Source organism: Schistocerca nitens, chromosome 4 (genome assembly GCF_023898315.1).
Source record: "Schistocerca nitens isolate TAMUIC-IGC-003100 chromosome 4, iqSchNite1.1, whole genome shotgun sequence".
NCBI lineage: Eukaryota > Metazoa > Arthropoda > Insecta > Orthoptera > Acrididae > Schistocerca > Schistocerca nitens.
This window is the reverse complement of record NC_064617.1, coordinates 964,050,986-964,066,544: the sequence shown is the minus strand read 5'-3', so window position 1 is coordinate 964,066,544 and position 15,559 is coordinate 964,050,986. Positions and strand designations below refer to the sequence as shown.

Below are 15,559 nucleotides of genomic sequence, written 5' to 3'. Positions count from 1 at the left end.
GAAACTTATGACCACCTACTTAAAAGCGTGTTGGTCCACCTCTGCAACGCATTTCAACAATGATACCGCGTGCTGTGGATTCCGCAAGTACTTGATAGATTTCCAGAGGCTTGTGGCACCAGATGCCTACGCACAAGTCACACACCTCCCGTAATTTGCGGGGGGTTGGTTTGTGGGTGCGGAGATGGCGTCCGATAGCGCCCCAGTTGGGTTTCATCGTATTTAGATAAGCCGAATTTGATGGCCAAGACATCAACGGGAGTTAACTATCATGCTCCTCAACCTACTGCAGCACGGTTCTGGCCTTGTGACACAGGCAGTTATCCTGCTGGAACATACCAGCACTGTTGAGGAACATATCAAGCATAAGGCGTTACAGGTGGTCCCTAATAACGTTCACGTAGTCCACAGATGTCCTGGTGCCTTCGAGTACTACCACAGGGCCCACGAAAACCCCGCTGAGTGTCGTCCACAATCTAATACTGCTCCCACTGGTCTACGTCTGTGGGGTGCTGCATGTTCCGAGAAGCGTTCACGTGGGTGACGGCGTGTCTGATCACGACCATCGACTTGGTTTAACAATAAACGGGGTTTATACAACCTGGAGGCACGACTCCATTGATCCTCGGTTCCAACTCGATGATCCCGTTGTGTGGCGGCGGTGTTTAGGATATTTTTTGTTTAGTAAAAGTTTGAATGCAAAATCCAGTCCTATTATTTAGAATGTTATTTATGCTGTCTTTCGCCGTTCTCAACACTGGCTCTCTAATTACACTTTAGCAACCAGAAAGTGATTTAACAAAACGTGAAACCTGTAATTAGAATTCCTAGTGCCCACTTCATCTGAGAATACAATTATAGCTGCAGCTTATAGCTCTGAGGAATTAGGAGATTGTCCGGGATTTATAATCAAAAACGATATTCCAAAATAGTTGAGTATATTCGGAAAGTCACAGATGAAAAACACAAGTATCCATACCACCTAACTAATAGAGCAGTTCAGAGTCTAATGCGCTGATGCAACTATAAATGTCCGAATTAAGTGTTAAAATGAATGCTCGCCATAATTTGATGAAAATATTTCATCAAACGCCGCGCTAAATAATGGTAGAATGTCTGTCCCGCGACGGCACGTGAAAATACGACAATACGCAAACTGAAGCTAGATAATGAAAATCATCCCAGAATTAACACTTCACTCGCAAATGATTTCATGGTTACGCGTATCTCGAGTAACTTAATATGGCATCCGAGGCTGTTAGTAGCAGTGATACCGACGCGACGCGACTCCCGACACAGATGGCGTGCTATTCAGCGTCTGGAGAGAACTGGGGCCTTTCTTCTCGCGCAGCGTTCTTATATATACAGCCGCGGTGCGGACGGCTGAGGGAACGCCTGATCAAATCGGCTCTTCCGACTAGCCGCTGGGCTAGTAATGCACCACATTAAGTAACCGAATAAACCATAGCTTCTCTTGCTGAGGGCCGATGAAGCTCTTAATTTAAATGTGCATTCAGCATGCAGGTAAGTATTGATACTAAAATTTTGACGTGGCTAAGTTAAATATTCTGGGCGAGGGAATTAATTTAATTACACTGCACGCAGTAGACGAGCTCTGAACTGGCCCTTTGGAGATACGCTATCGCTATAATTTTATAGGTATTCAAATGAAACTTTTCACATCTTCATAGCTATAGCGGATCTCCAACCTATTTAAATCTAAACATCCTAACCTTATTTATTAGCCTACTTAATCTATCTTGCTTCCTTAAGTTTTGAGACGAAAATCAGAAAATCATGAATTTCCACTAAAATCTTAATTTGTGAAATTCAAAGTACTGTTTTTATTAAATTATTATGAAATTTAAATTTAAATATAAATTTTGGAGTCTCTAGCTCTTTTCTGTTGCGCCAATGATTTTTACAGAAAAACGTCCAAATTTCGAAAATGGCTAAAGTTATCGAACTGATATTCAACACACGTTGTTTTAGTATTACTCCTGACATGCTAGAAAAGTTTTAGGTTATTTGCTTGATTTTTAAAGTATTGCGCAACATTTATGACGTCAGAGCTAGTTACAGCGGACTGGCTGGCACACAATAGAAAGACTGATGTGAGTTTATTACGGCGTGAGTAGGCTGCTTCCCTACACCGTGCTCACTGTAATTGTAAGTGACGACGTTGTTGCGTCAACTTGGAAACACTAGGGGTCCTCTGCTACGGGACACCTGCTCAACACTCTGCGCTTACACTGTGCTCCAAAACACTTATGCTGTTCCAGCACTGTGCTCCATCGTCAGATCTTCCCCAGATGACCGCCTATCCTGCTTTAGAGAGCAGGGAAGCCTCCGATATCTATGTTCTGTGATGAGGCATGGACGTCCAACTTCTTGTCGCCTACTCGTGGTTTCAGCATCCTTCATCCACTTTGCATAGAAGCTCACGATAGTAGCACGCGAACAACCGACAAGCTTCTCCACTTGGAAGATGGTCGCTTCCAGGCACTTGTCCATAAGAATCGGGCTTTTGTCAATGTTGCTGAAGCCGACTTATTTCCGCATTCGCAACACTTATCGTCGCTAGAATGATTCCCCATTCGTCCCTGCTCCGCTCATATACTCCTCTTACAGCGTCACGTGCTCTCAGTGCCACTGGTCAGCATACGACCTCACGACGAGGAGTGATTATAATGTTTTGGCTCAGCAATGTACACTACTGGCCATTAAAATTGCTACACCAAGAATAAATGCAGATGATAAACGGGTATTCATTGGACAATTTTCACGCAATTTGGGTGCAAAGGCCGGCCGGAGTGGACGTGCGGTTCTAGGCGCTACAGTCAGGAGCCGAGCGACCGCTACGGTCGCAGGTTCGAATCCTGCCTCGGGCATGGATGTGTGTGATGTCTTTAGGTTAGTTAGGTTTCATTAGTTCCAAGTTCTAGGCGACTGATGACCTCAGAAGTTAAGTCGCATAGTGCTCAGAGCCATTGGAACCATTGGGTGCAAAGAGCAGAAAAATAAGTACCCAGATTCCCGCGCCCGGATTCCCGGGTTCGATTCCCGGCGGGGTCAGGGATTTTCTCTGCCTCGTGATGACTGGGTGTTGTGTGATGTCCTTAGGTTAGTTAGGTTTAAGTAGTTCTAAGTTCTAGGGGACTGATGACCATAGATGTTAAGTCCCATAGTGCCCAGAGCCATTTGAACCATTTAAGTACCCAGAACAACCACCCCTGGCCGTAATAACGGCATTGATACGCCTGCGCATTGAATCAAACAGAGCTTGGATGGCGTGTACAGGTACAGCTGCCCATGCAGATTCAACACGATACCACAGTTCATCAAGAGTAGTGACTGGCGTATTGTGACGAGCCAGTTGCTCGGCCACCATTGACCAGACGTATTCAGTTGGTGAGAGACCTGGAGAATGTGCTGTCCAGGGCAGCAGTCGAACATTTTCTGTATCCAGAAAGGCCCGTACAGGACATGCAACATGCGGCCGTGCATTATCCTGCTGAAATGTTGGGTTTCGCAGGGATCGAATGAAGGGTAGAACTACGGGTCGTAACACATCTGAAATGTAACGTCCACTGTTCAAAGTGCCGTGAATGCGAACAAGAGGTGACCGAGATGTGTAACCAATGGCACCCTATACCATCACGCCGGGTGATACGCCAGTATGGCAATGACGAGTACACGCTTCCAATGGGCGTTCACCGCGATGTCGCCAAGCACGGAAGCGACCATCATAATGCTGTAAACAGAACCTGGATTTTTATGAAAAAATGACGTTTTGCCATTCGTGCACCCAGGTTTGTCGTTGAGTACACCATGTAAGTAGGCTGTTTAGGTTTTTATATTGGTAACGCCAGGTAGCGCTCTGTATGAAAATCACTCGCTGTGCTGTGTGCAGGTGGCTGTTTAGCATTGTTGTAATATTCGCTATTGTAGTGTTGGGCAGTAGGCTGTTAACAGCGCGTAGCTGCAATCGCGACAGGTTACAATCCGACCTTTATCAAAGTCGGAAACGTGATGGTGCGCATTTCTCCTCCTTACACGAGGCATCATAACAACGCTTCACCAGGCAAAGCCGGTCAACTGCTGTTTGCGTATGAGGAATCGGTTGGAAACTTTCCTCATGTTGTAGGTGTCGCCACCGGCGCCAGCGTTGTGTGAATGCTCTGAAAAGCTAATCATTTGCGTATCACAGCATCTTCTTCCTGTCGGTTAAATTTCGCGTCTGTAGTACCACAGTCTAACATAACAGTCGCGACACTTCGCCTAGATTTTGTTGCCTTCAGCGCCAGCAGCGCCCCAAGCGGCCGGTAGGTTGAACTGTGAGTTCGGCGCGATCGTGAAATCGAATAGTGACTGTTTATTTTGATTTACACAATGGTTTCTACCATCGGGAGCGTTTGTAGCGCAATAAATTGCAGCAGCAATAGGAAGAAGACACCACAGCTGTCTTTTTCAGGTTTCCTAAGGATCCTGAGAGGTATATACCATCATGTTACTAAAGTGTATCGTCAGGATTCACTTGCAAACTGTATGTGTATAAATGATGAATGTTTCGTTTTAGGAGCAAAAAATGGCTAGTTAATAGCAGACGAGAAGACCTTATGAAGAAAGACCCGGTTTACCTGTATAATAATATTAGGTTTTGTTCGCTACATTTCGAACAAAACCAGTTCATGAACGCAGACAATAACAAACTCGTGTGGAATGCAGTACTCACACTATTTGACATTCCAAATAAGGCACCTCAACTGACGATGAAGAGGAAACTGCCACAAAGGTTCGACAGTCAATCTAAAGCTGTAAAACAGTCCTATGACACAGAAGCAGCCAGTTCAACTCTCCATGTATTAGTGCCAGATTCGTGAGAATCATCAACACAGACCTGCTTTGACGATGAAGTGGTTAGATTAAGTGCAGCTGTTCGTGTCTTACAAAAGCGTATGTAGTGTCAGAATGTGCAGATCGCTAGACTTCGAGCGAAACTATTATGGGACAAGGAAAGTGCCTACAGACAGACTGTTTGAAAATTATTCAAATATTTGGTTTTGCGTGAAATGTAATATAATCAGCTCATTATAATGTTTTCAGCATATTTCTCCCACTATTTGTTAGTTGCTTGTCCCACTTAGAATAATATAAAGATGAAGGTCGTACTTGTGGCAACAGGCGACAATGACAAACACAGTAGGCCTACAGAACGATAAACGAGCTGTCCATCGCTTTTGCATGTAGAGGTACATGTCTGTGCTTCTTACATGTGATTCTGTGTGTTTATATTCTTTTGATATCGACGTGGTAAACTGCAATTCTGTCCAATGTCACAAGTGTTTCTTCACGAATGTGTTGTAGCGTGCCACTATATTCATGGTTTTTGTCCATACTTGCGCTTATTTTAGAATCATTTTTAGAAACATATATGCCTTCTGATACTACACAAACTCTTGGAGGCAAGAAACTAACTCGAATAATTCGGAAATAACGTAGGAAATGGATGCAAACAAACATTATGCTTACGACGCATCTGACGTTCACCTTACCTGCCGCTTGGAGCGCTAGTGTCGCTCCACCTGTCAAACGGCAACAACTTTTACAGCAGTGAGTGTCGCGACTGTTATATTAGACTGTGGTAGCACGTTACCTTCGTGGTGTAGCAATTTGTATGGCCAGTAGTGTATAAACAACAACATTGCTCCTTTTGAAAATGTGTCTATTAGGTTCGTGAGGTCGGAACAGTAAGCTGCTTGCAGTGGTGTGGTATCGACTCGTGACAACGGGCTTCAGCACGGTGATCGACTGGAGCGACAGCGGAGGCGACGTGAGCGGGCGGAGAAAGCCGAGCGCAGGCACCTGTTGGCGCACGGTGGTGCACCGGGCTGGGATCCGGTAGGTGGCCGGGGGCGACGGCGACGGCTGCCGGCGGGCAAAACGGGTAGTCGGCTGGCCGGCTGTTAGCGTATCGTCGACACATCGGCAATATCGTTTATTACGGCGGGCGCGCCTCGTTACGGTAATGGCCCGGGGCCAGCCGTGGCTGCCGGGTCTCCAGATAGCCGCGAGATAGGCCGCGGGAAATTAGCTCCCAGCGCGGCCAGGGGCGGCCAGACTGCGTGACGAGGCGGCCGGCTCCGAGTCGAGTGTGCGGCTTTGTGCCCGCCTGCCCGCTGGTTCAAGGGCGCACTGCCGCCGCAACCTGTAGCCTGTAGTGGAAACGCGCGTAAGTAACTGACAACTTTTGCCGGCTGCTCAGTAGTTAGTTTATTTACGTCCGGATATCAGCTTTTGCGCCGTGAGTTAGCGTCTCAGTGAAAAGTGCGTCGATGCTTATTCATTCCTACTTTCTCCGCATTTAAAAGGAACTGCTGCTCTGCAACAGTGGTCTGAATTAATGAGCACCCGCCTGAAATGCTAAAAACTTCTTCATTCTGAAAGGGCAAGCATGCCTGGATCCGGGTGTGGTAACATGCAAAGCCTGTTGTTGTTGTGGTCTTCAGTCCTGAGACTGGTCTGATGCTGCTCTGCTTGCTACTCTATCCTGTGCAAGCTTCTTCATCTCCCAGTACCTACTGCAACCTACATCCTTCTGAATCTGCTTAGTGTATTCATCTCTTAGTCTCCCTCTACGATTTTTACCCACCACGCTGCCCTCCAATGCTAAATTTGTGATCCCTTGATGCCTCAGAACATGTCCTACCAACCGATCCCTTCTTCTAGTCAAGTTGTGCCACAAACTCCTCTTCTCCCCATTTCTATTCAGTACCTCCTCATTAGTTATGTGATCTACCCATCTAATCTTCAGCATTCTTCTGTAGCACCACATTTCGAAAGCTTCTATTCTCTGCTTGTCTAAACTATTTATCATCCGCGTTTTACTTCCATACATGGCTACACTCCATACAAATACTTTCAGAAAAGACTTAAATCTATACTCGATGTTAACAAATTTCTCTTCTTCAGAAACGCTTTCCTTGCACATTCCCAGTCTACATTTTATATCCTCTCTACTTCGACCATCATCAGTTATTTTTCTCCCCAAATAGCAAAACTCATTTACTACTTTAAGTGTCTCGTTTCCTAATCTATTTCCCTCAGCATCACCCAACTTAATTTGACTACATTCCATTATCCTCGTTTTGCTTTTGTTGATGTTCATCTTATATCCTCCTTTCAAGACACTGTCCATTCCGTTCAACTGCTCTTCCAAGTCCTTTTCTGTCTCTGACAGAATTACAATGTCATCGGCAAACCTCAAAGTTTTTATTGCTTCTCCATGGATTTTAATACCTACTCCGAATTTTTCTTTTGTTTCCTTCACTGCTTGCTCAATATATAGATTGAATAACATCGGCCGGCCGGAGTGGCCGTGCGGTTCTAGGCGCTACAGTATGGAGCCGAGCGACCGCTACTCTCGCAGGTTCGAATCCTGCCTCGGGCATGGATGTGTGTGATGTCCTTAACTTAGTTAGGTTTAATTAGTTCTAAGTTCTAGGCGACTGATGACCTCAGAAATTAAGTCGCATAGTGCTCAGAGCCATTTGAAACATTTGAATAGCATTGAGGAGAGGCTACAACCCTGTCTCCTTCCCTTCCCAACCACTGTTTCCCTTTCATGCCCCTCGACTCTTACAACTGCAATCTGCTTTCTGTGCAAATTGTAAATAGCCTTTCGCTACCTGTATTTTACCCCTGCAACGTTCAGAATTTGAAGGAGAGTATTCCAGTCAACATTGTCAAAAGCTTTCTCTAAGTCTACAAATGCTAGAAACGTAGGTTTGCCTTTCCTTAATCTTTCTTCTAAGATAAGTCGTAGGGTCAGTATTGCCTCACGTGTTCCAACATTTCTACGGAATCCAAACTGATCTTCCCCGAGGTCGACTTCTACCAGTTTTTCCATTCGTCTGTAAAGAATTCGTGTTAGTATTTTGCAGCCGTGGCTTATTAAACTGATTGTTCGGTAATTTTCACATCTGTCAACACCTGCTTTCTTTGGGATTGGAATTATTATATTCTTCTTGAAGTCTTATACTCAGCAAAATAAAATTTCACAATTTGTTCCATACCAACAATTTTACAGAAGGTACACGTTGGTAACCTGAGCACATTTGATTATTAAACTAATCACGCATAATTTAATTAATGAATATATTAAAATCACAAGTAGTAAATCAAACACTTTGAATATCAAAACGCTTTCCCTTAAAAGCATCGCTTTCCTCGCTTCACAATTAAATCGAAACTAGTAACTGACAAAATTTTAATAATAAAAATTGAATTACATTCTACAACTTAATTACAGTACTAAGACAACTGGCCAAAACACAACGAAGGAAGTTGAGGACTGATGCTGAAAAATTTCGTTCACATGCTACAGGAATTACTTACGTCCGCCTCGGGTCTCAACAGACCTTCCCCACCATATTTAGGGCCGGCTGCTGTGGCCCAGTGGTTCTAGGCGCTTCAATCTGACAGCTACGGTCGCAGGTTCGAATCCTGCCTCGGGCATCGATGTGTGTGATGTCCTTAGGTTAGTTAAGTTTCAGTAGTTCTAAGTCTAGGGGACTGATGAGCTCAGATGTTAAGTCCCATAGTGCTCAGAGCCATTTGAACCAGATTCAGGTGGATGTAATGAAACAATTAGGCTTTAGAGGTCCAAAGCAGAAAAAAAGCAATACTACCACGGATGCCATTAGTCTCAATTGAAGCGAAGGTACCAGAGTTGCACCTTTTCCGCAAAACAGTTTCCCAGAAATCAATTTATCAAATCATATTCTAGTAACTCGATTGACTACACGACCCCTTCGGGCCACTCGCACAAATTTAACCGAGTACCAGCTAATACCTAGGGAGGAATTCGCTCTTAACTGGTTTCGTTCGATAAATTCAAATGGTTCGAATGGCTCTAAGCACTATGGGACTTAACATCTGAGGTCATCAGTCCCCTGGACTTGGAAACTACTTAAACCTAAGTAACCTAAGGACGTCACACACATCCATGCCCGAGGCAGGATTCGAACCTGCGACCGTAGCAGCAGCGCGGTACCAGACTGAAGCGCCTAGAACCGCTCGGTCACAACGGCAGGCTCAATAAATTCAATCACAGTGACAATCTATAAGACACCATAAAAAAAGACTTTCTCATAGCCAACGGACACCTCAGTCAATTAAAAACAAAGTGAAGTGTGCAGCAAGATCCCACCCAGGAGTGCAATATTTACAAATTAAGTAATTCAATCGCAGGAGCGCACTAGTTACTGTTGGCAGTGCCTTTCACATGGTCAGTAGGTATAAACGAAATTAGAATTATATTAATACCTTCAGCTGCTAATGGGCGTTGATATTTATCAACGGGGACAGGTGAAAATGTGTGTCCCGACCGGGACTCGAACCCGGAATGGAATTTCCTTCTTAGGTAGACCCAGCACCACCAGGATCAATTCCAAAGTTGTCCAGGGCAGCTCTGGACGAAACGTCAGCAAACGAAAAACTTCTTCGACCACCGCCATACACCCTGGAAGACCACATCCGGTGGTGAAAGCTTTCACTGTATCAACATATTGTACCACAATAGTTGGCATCTGATTTCTAAACATCAAACTCAAAACGATTTTTCGACGACACGTAAATGATGGGACAGCCAATCCTGCACGGACGCTATCAAGATTTACCCATTAAAGCAGTATATTTACATGCTCTGGCGCAACTATGCCCCATTTACATGTAACCCAACTAATTGAAGTTCACCATTAACTTACACTGTGTAATGGTGATTGCCAAACCAGTCTGACAGCCAGGTCCACCACAGTGAATTACTTTCGTTGCAGGATAGAACTTTGATTCACCGCAAGGGAATGTTCCAGACCAGCAATGGAAACTCCATGAAAGATCTGAGGAATGCACATATGGCTCTCAATCACATGGCGACCTCCAAACCGAAGAACCCATCGCCTTTCCAACTTGGCAGTCGTCAATGTGCGTGGGCTATGTTGACGTGCTCGACACTGCCAAGAGACTCCATGGACAATGTGCTTCCAAAGCCCATCACCCATACCATTTTTTTTTCTTCATTGAGTTTCGATTCGTCCCGAAGGGGGCGGGCTGGCAGCAGCTTAGTATGCCGCTCTTCAGCCTACAGGATTTGTTTTAAAAAGATGAAGATAGTAAATAATAAAAACAGGCGATAAAAACGAAGACTTAAATGGTAACATGGCGGTAAAATCGCAGAACTGAAAACATAGAACAAAGGGATGATGATGCTAATAAAATACATATGAATCAGACAGGTAAAATAATGGACAGACAGTTAAGAAACACGGCGACAGTCTGGTTTATGTTCGCAAGAGAAATAAAATTCACACCCAGCAACAGTATGATTTCTGTTTGCAATACTTTGGAAAGATGAACAACACTGAACATGCACTAAAAAGTTGGCAAATATACCACAGCCGAGGGCAGGTGGGGGAACCTGGACAGATGATGGGAAATAAAAACGGGGGGAAGGAGAGGAAAAACGAAGGGGGGGAAGGGGGGAAAGGAGCTGATGCAGGACAAGGGCCCATAAGAGGAGGGGGGGTGATGGGCAGACACAACAGGTAGTGGGGAAAGGCAGAGCAGGGGAATACAAAAGGACTCAGGGAGGGGGGGGAGAAGGGAGGTAGGGAGAGGTTAGGTGGGGAGAAAACAGGATGGAGGTGGGGGAAGAGGGAGCCCAGGGAAAGGACAGAGGAAAGGAAGGGGGGTGAGAATCAGAGTTGATAGGAGGGATAAATGGATGGAGAGAGAGCATCATCCGGGAGGGGGAGTTGATGGAAGCCACCTTGAGATGAAGGATATAGAGATGGAGGGTAGGGGGGGACACAACAGTGAAGGCGCGGCAGGGGGCGGAGATGGGAGAGGAGCAACCAGGGGGTGAGGGGGATCAAGGCGGCGGGAGGTGTAGAGGATGTGGATATGTTCGAGGAATAGGAGCAGATGGGGGAAAGGAATGAGGTCGTAGAGGATATGCGTGGGGGACGGTAGGTGGATAGGAAGGCGAGGCAAAGTGAGTGGCGCTTGAGGATCTGGAGGGACTTATAGAATTTTGGCGGGGTGGATATATAGGCGGGACTGGCATAACAGAGGATGGGACAGATTAAGGATTTGTAGGTGTGGAAGATGGTAGAGGGGTTCAACCCCCAGGTCCGGCCAGAGAGGAGTTTGAGGAGTCCGAGGCAGTTGTGGCCTTTGGATTGGATGCACCCATACCAAGCATGCACATCGTCTTAAAATCGGCACATGCAGAACATGCAACGAGCCATGGAAACTCCAGACATCAAAAGTCAAGGTGCCGACCATATTACATTTTACTCCATGACCGGTTTCGACTTTTATACTAAAGCCATTTACTGTTGGATCAGAAAATGACATGGTAAACTGTGCCATCACAAGATGTCACACGTCCGTCGCGATTTAGATGCTGCGACAAGGAGATGCGTGCGCTGCGGCAGTGAAGCATGTTGCTGAGTGTGACCGCATGGCGGCGCTGATTGAGCTCACTTCAGGCAGAGTGATACGAATATAGGTGCGTTTTACGTTCACACAGGTGGGTGTGGATCAGTTAACTTAACCCATGAGAGGATGGTGGTTCCACGCACACAACGCGATGTCGACGCCTTGTAGGGAGCTGATATGTTTGATCTTGGGATTACTGTATGGTCTGGGTATTTTTTACAGTCAGTATACATCATAAACGGCAGAATAATTGTGAACCCTACTGGTTAATCGAAAGATTTTTGTGTGTAACGTTTAAGAGTACCTGATAGTGTGCATATGTGTCTACCTGGAGCGATGCTTTAGTTCGAGCTAACACATGCGCAGTGGTGACATTTTTGTGTAACAGCACTGTGGTCTTCATGCAGACAATGTTTGTACTATTACTCCATGTAGGTAAAGCTGAGTCGATGTGATTATCATTTTAATGCATCTGATCTGCAACCGTGGCAATGTGTTTACTTGTACAGCCAGTGGCATTTTAGCTGACGTTTTAAAACTGTGGCTGGAGGAACTTTCTTTGAGTAATTTAGTAATGATTTTATTGATTACACTGTTGTTAAAATTTAGTTAATCGTAGGTACGTCCAACTTCTGGACTCAGTGATTTGACAAATTAGTGCAGAGTTATTCTACAATGAAGCGCCAGTGTAACTGGTATAACACTCCGTCTTCAGGCCACAAGTGGCCCATCGGTACCATCCGACCGCCGTGTCATCCTCAGCTGAGGATGCGGATAGGAGGGGCGTGTGGTCAGCACACCGCTCTCCCGGTCGTTACGATGGGTTTTTTTTTTGACCGGAGCCGCCACTATTCGGTCGGGTAGCTCCTCAATTGGCATCACGAGGCTGAGTGCAGCCCGAAAAATGGCAACAACGCATGGTGGCCCGGATGGTTACCCATCCAAGTGCGGGCCACGCCCGACAGCGCTTAACTTCGGTGACCTGACGGGAACCGGTGTATCCACTGCGGCAAGGCCGTTGCCCGAAACTGGAATAGGCATTCGTATAATAGAGATATAGGTAAGCAGGCAGAATACAGCGCGGCGGTGGGCAACACCTACATAACACAACAAGTGTCTGGCGCAGTTGTTACATCGGTTACTACTGCAACAATAGCAAGTTATCAAGATTTAAGTGAGTTTGAACGTGGTGCTATAGTCGGCGCACGAGCGATGGGACACAGCATCTGCGTGGTAGTGATGAAGTGGGGATTTTCCTGGTTCAAATGGTTCAAATGGCTCTGAGCACTATGCGACTTAACTTCTCAGGTCATCAGTCGCCTAGAACTTAGAACTAATTAAACCTAACTAATCTAAGGACATCACACACATCCATGCCCGAGGCAGGATTCGAACCTGCGACCGTAGCGGTCGCTCGGTTACAGACTGCAGCACCTAGGCCTAGAACCGCACGCCCACTCCGGCCGGCTGGGATTTTTCTGCAAGACCATTTCACAAGTGTGCCGTGATTATCCGGAATCCGACAAAAATCAAATCTCCAACATCACTACGGCCGGAAAAAGATCCTGCAAGAACGGGATCAACGATGACTGAAGAGAATCGTTCAACGTGACAGAAGTGCATCCCTTCCGCAAATTGCTGCAGATTTCAGTGTTGGGTCATCAAGAAGTGTCAGTGTGAGAACCCTTCAACGAAACATCATCGATATGGGCTTTCGGAACCTTGATGACTGTACGACACAAAGCTTTACTCCTCGCCTGGGGCAGTCAACACCGACATTGGACTGTTGATGACTGGAAACATGTTGCCTGGTCGGACGAGTCTCGTTTCTAATTGTATCGAGCGGATGGACGTGTACGGGTATGGAAACAACCTCGTGAATCCATGGACCCTGCATGTCAGCGGGGGCATTTTCAAGCTGGTGGAAGCTCTGTAATGGTGTGGGGTGTATGTACTTGGAATGATATGGGACCAATGACTCTTCTCGATACGACTCTGACAGGTGACTCGTACGTAAGGATCCTATTTGATCACATGCATCCATTCATGTCCATTGTGCAGTCCGACGGACTTGGGCAGCAGGGCAATGCGACACCCCACACGTCCAGAATTGCTACAGGGTGGCTCCAGGAACACTTAAACACTTCCGCTCTCCAGACATGAACATTATTGAGCATATCTGGGATACCTTGCAAAGTGCCGTTTAGAAGAGGCCTCCACCACATCGTACTCTTACAGATTTATGGGCAGCCCTGTAGGATTCATGGTGTCAGTTCCCTCCAGCACTACTTCAGACATTAGTCGAGTCCACACCAGGTCGTTTTGCGGCACTTCTGCGAGCCCGCGGGGGCCTTACGCGATATTAGGCAGGTGTATCTTTGTCTCTTCAATGTACACTGCTGGCCACCGTAAATGCAACACCCTGAAGGAAGCATCCGAATCAAGTGAAATTTACACCATGAGTTTGCAGCGATGAGACATGCAACTGATCAGAATTTCAGCGCAGACGCACATCACGCGCGCCTGTGGCGCCACCTCATAGCGCCATTTAAGGCTTGGCGATTTCGACGAGTGTACTTTCGGCACGTGTGTTTACCTTGTGGTTGTTTCACAAGACGATCAGTTATGCCCCGTAGACAACAGCGAACATCGTTTGATCAAGTATCCGAGTTTGACAGAGGAAGGATAGTGGCTTACCGAGATTGTGGATTATCATACAGAGAAATCGCTAGTCGTGTTGGACGAAACCAAACAACTGTACTGCGGATATGTGACCGTTGGATGCAGGAGGGTACGACGGACCGACGTGGTCGATCGCATTCACCTCGGTGCACCACTGCACGTGCTGATAGGCAAATTGTGCGCATGGCAGTGACGGATCGCTCAGTGACATCCCGAACCATAGCAGAGCACATTGCGTCTGTAATGCATCATCCAGTGTCTGCGCATACCATTCGACGCCGTTTACAGCAGAGTGGTCTGTCCGCAAGACGTCCATTGCTTCGTCTACCATTGACGCAGAACCACAGACGTCTCCGTCGCCAGTGGTGTGATGACAGACGGATGTGGACGGCAGAATGGAATGACGTTGTCTTTACTGACGAGGCACGCTTCTGTCTGCAGCACCACGATGGTCGGATTCGAGTGTGGTGACACCGTGGAGAGAGGATGCTGGACAGCTGCATTATGCACCGCCACACTGGTCTTGCACCGGGTATTATGGTATGGGGCGGTATTGGATATTACTCTCGGACGCCTCTAGTACGCATTGCCGGTACTTTAAATAGCCGGCGCTACATATCCGAGGTGCTGGAGCCAGTTGTCCTTCCTTACCTTCAGGGCTCGGCCACAGCCATATTTCAACAGGATAATGCGCGACTACACGTGGCACGCATTGTCCAAAGGTTCTTCGTCAATAACCAGATTGAATTGCCTCTCTGGCCGGCTCGCTCTCTGGATCTTTCGCCGATAGAAAACATGTGGTCCATGGTTGCTCAACGAGTGACCCAGATTACATCCCCAGCTGCCACACCAGATGATCTTTGGCAACGTGTGGAAGCTGCTTGGGCTGCTGTACCCCAGGAACACATCCAACGTCTCTTTGACTCAATGCCGAGACGTGTGGCAGCGGTGATCTCCAACAATGGCGGCTACTCTGGCTACTGATTCTGGCAGGAACCACATGTCACAGACTTCTGTAAACGTAATCGTTTGATACTTGGTCAACATGTTATCTAGAAAATAAATCTTGTTGTGCTACCTCTTGTCTTTCTTGGTGTTGCAGTTACGGTGGCCAGCAGTGTATTTTGCGAACTATCCGTAAGCTGGTGAGTTACAAGGTTACATAACTTTTACTTTAATTGTTGTGGATAGATACAGGATTGGGAACTTAAAACGATTGATGGTTAAAAGATTTTTCAGAAGTAATGTTGTCTCACGAATCTTTAGCCCTGAAACATAAAATTACATGCATGATTCGCGGCCAGTAAGTTATTGTTGCTGTCTTAAGTTTTGTCATCACTGGTATTCTTTTTACTTTAATGCATGAGACTTTTGT

General features: G+C 46.3%; 1 pseudogene; it reads right to left on the bottom strand.

Moving 5' to 3' along the window:
* Window positions 1–12,407: 12,407 nt before the first annotated feature.
* On the bottom strand, window positions 12,408–12,525 carry LOC126254067 (5S ribosomal RNA; annotated as a pseudogene).
* Between the last annotated feature and the right edge of the window lie 3,034 nt (window positions 12,526–15,559).